General features: G+C 33.6%; 1 protein-coding gene across 1 annotated transcript in view; it reads left to right on the top strand.

Moving 5' to 3' along the window:
* The first annotated feature begins 529 nt into the window (after positions 1–529).
* LOC107590546 (rho guanine nucleotide exchange factor 39-like) overlaps positions 530–3,536 on the top strand; it is a 10,987-nt gene continuing 7,980 nt past the window's right edge. The window contains exon 1 of the mRNA XM_016279396.1: positions 530–624. The gene's annotated coding sequence lies outside the window, so the exon portion shown is untranslated. The remainder of the gene's footprint in view (positions 625–3,536) is intronic.

Below are 3,536 nucleotides of genomic sequence, written 5' to 3'. Positions count from 1 at the left end.
CTTAGACTCTTCTGAAGGCGCATACCATAAGTATGAGGTTTGACAGAAAATGTGCTGCATTACAATTAAAGCATTTTTCTCATGTGTGCTCCATCTTGTTCTTAATGATCATAAACAATAACTTGAGTCATAAATAATCTCTCCCCTCACGAGAGTTTTAATCTCGAGTATAAAACATGCCTGTGGTCAGACCATAATACTATAAATCTCTCAGGGTCATTCTATCTATATCTCTTCTTTTCCATTCTGAAAGGGTGATTTAAAGTAGGCTAAGTCAATTTCATTCTATGCACTATGAGTACTATATAAAATGTGTATAAAATATTATAGATGTGTATTTTTTGAGAAATAGGATGAATTGTTTATATCATTATTTAATTGTTGATGTCAGCCTTTCCAAGTTTAAGTAAATGTAATTGTTGACACTTGTATGCTTCTGACACATTGGCACCTCTTGGTGAAATGACCCCTAGCGCTGAATCTACTCAATTTCGAGATGACGTTACGGGGGACGGCTCAGGGTCGATGTTTGTGAGCACCAATCAGAGCGCAGAAAAACCCGGAAGTTCTGAGAGTGTAAGAAAGAGCGCCTGCATTCAATTTGAAAAGAACGAACAACATCAGGTACGGAATGTTTTTATATTTATACATTGTTCTATATCGCTATTTAAACGGTTTAGTAAATTGTAACTGTATCATGACGGTGTATAGGCTATAGCCTACTTTACAGTCTAGTTTTAATCTCAAAAACACATAACAACAGAAGTGTAACGTTTGTGTTCAGTCATCAGAAAAAGTTTTTTTTTTTTTTTTTTTTTTTTGTAATTCAGATATGTCATACTTAATATGCAATCCCCTGCGTTTAGTCGTGAGCTAATGAAAATCGTCTGTCTTTGCGTTCAATATGGTGACCTCGTAATAACTTTGAAAAGCTGTTTTGAAAATAGTTACAGAAATAGGATCCAAAAAGTTTTGTTTTAGCAAACATAAAAGCAGCACACTTGTCACTCACTGCCTGTTGACATGAAAGAGGTTTTAATGTCAAAAATAATGAATTGTTAATCAACTAAAAAGCAAGTAAAGCTACTTATTTATTTAACCCTTAGGTTCTGTTTAAGATCTAAGAGACCCTTAAAGTGAAGTATGTTTAAATGTATACTAAAGATTGATACTTGATACTTTTATGAATTGTAAGAGCTGATTATAAACAACATGTCTTACTCGATGAGATCATATTTCAATGACTAAAGTTAAATTACTTGTATCTGTAGTCTCAGTGACCCTATATATTAAACAATAATAGACTGTTGAAGTACACCCCTGCTGCAAAAACACAAAGAAAAATACAAAACAAATGCAGCTAGTTTAATAGGCCCATTTGTTTTTTGTTTTTGTTTTTTTATTTATTTTCTATATATATATAATTTCAATAATGCCTTGTAAACTGAGCCCAATATGAATAATTTTAGTATTACTTAGTCTACTGTATATATGCTGTAAAATCCCGCAGTGATGGAAAAACCTAGAAATCTAGATTTCTTGGGCCTGCAAAAATCATGGAAATGAGTAAAGTCTTAAGAAGTCATGTGAAAGTCATGGACATTTCTATAGGGAATCTAGCTTAAATGTTTATGCTTTTGCTCCGCTCCGAAATATTTAATCGGCTAGTTGTTGAATAAACTAAAATGGCAAAGCTAAATAAACTAAAGCTAATAAATACAAATGAATTTTAAAAAGACTGTATTAAAAAACTAAAAGTAACAAAAATACTAAAACTAACTCAAATGAAAGAAACAGAAAATATAAAAAGTGAAATCTAATTCAAAATATTACCAAAAACTATAATATTAAATCAATTATAATGGCACTGCAGATCTTACCAAAACCATCAGAGCAATAAAAGGGAGTGGGGATATTTGGACGTGCTCCAGCTCCACCCCTCATCCATGCGGCTCTTCTGGGAAACAGACCTGTGGATTTGCTAATGATGATGATGATGTTGCACTGCTTTATTTGCAGGTGTTACCCAACACCTTTATATTTAGATACAAGAGTGTTTGTAAAGAAAACCAGGGTTTGTCTGTGTAATTTTCTATATGTATGCATAAAACCTTATCCTGAACAAAAGAAAGTGGTTTTGTTTAATATAAGCGCTGAGTTATGCATACAATCCTGGCCAGTTGCTCCATATTTAGTCTTTTTAACTAGGTACTCCTGACCCCAGTCCTCCTCAGCTGGCTTTTAATTGGCTTCACTGGGCCTAAAATGCTGAAATATTTCTTGAAATTGACTGCTTATTTGAGTGTCGCGAGTGATGCAATTTACAGTAAGTTGCTGGTAAAAATGGACCGTGGCTTCAGACACAGCACTTAGCAGAGGCTGCACGGGGTACACACAACTTCAGGGGATTCATTTCACATTTGCTCTGGTTTTATGGAGGTTTTGTACAAACAAGGGGATGGGTCGCACCACAAAGGCAGATGGGATGGGATTTTTTTGGTGCTTTCACTCCTCATGGATACCCGTATGCGCGCCTCTCAGTCTTTTCAGGTTGATCGGGTTGCCTTGTTTACAGTGTGTTATAGAAGGGCTGACGCCAGCCTCCCTCGGGAGGGAACAAGGGTTAATTGCTGTTAAAGTGTTGGTCTCGTTCCTCTTTCTTGCCCTGATGCTCCATTAGAGCTGACACTAATGAGGCAGTGCAGAGAGGACACCCCAGAGTCGAGGGACAGCACCACCGGCTGGGGGAGGGAGTCATGATGGAGAGACTTTACTTAGCTGAGAGAGAAAGCATGTACTAAGTCATAGATCAAGAGTGTGTGGTGTTCAGTGTTGTTGGGATGTGTGTAGGTGTGGCTTCTCTTAATTGGTGGCTTATCCTCTGCATATGTTGTTTGTTTGTCATTACCAATTCATAGGGGACTGGATTGCTGGTCGTCCCTCATACTTGGCCAATGGCATTTGCTTAGCTATTGTACCATATTGATTGAAATGTATAAATGTCAAAATACGGATTTTCAACACCCTAATAATAGAAATGATGAAATTAGCTAAATACGTACTTTTGTAAAAAAAAAAAAAAAATTTGATCATTGATTAAAGTCAGCAGAAGATGTGAGGCTGCTCTAAAATCAATCATCAAATTAAATATTAATTTTTTTTATTTTAATAAGTACTACATATAATTATATTAGTTTTATCAAATACAATGGAAAACAAAATAAATTTATATGATATTTTATATAAAATTATAAGTTATTTAAAAAAATATGAATATGAACAAACTCGGTGAAAGATAAGGATGAAATAATTTCAGAAAATCGTTTAATATTTTAAATATTTTCCATTTATTTTATATTAATTCTATTTAAGAACTATGTAGAATTCTATAAATTGTCAACAATTTATAAAACTATTATTATTAAATTATTTTATCAAATTATGAATTATTAGAAATACAAATGTTATTATATAAAATATATATCGTTATTAAATGTGATTACAGTGTATTGTGTGGGTGTGTATATATATATATA

This window comes from Sinocyclocheilus grahami, unplaced genomic scaffold, assembly GCF_001515645.1.
Source record: "Sinocyclocheilus grahami isolate Dianchi unplaced genomic scaffold, SAMN03320097.WGS_v1.1 scaffold1.1, whole genome shotgun sequence".
Lineage (NCBI taxonomy): Eukaryota > Metazoa > Chordata > Actinopteri > Cypriniformes > Cyprinidae > Sinocyclocheilus > Sinocyclocheilus grahami.
The sequence above is the reverse complement of the archived record's forward strand: the minus strand, read 5'-3'. Positions and strand labels throughout refer to the sequence as shown.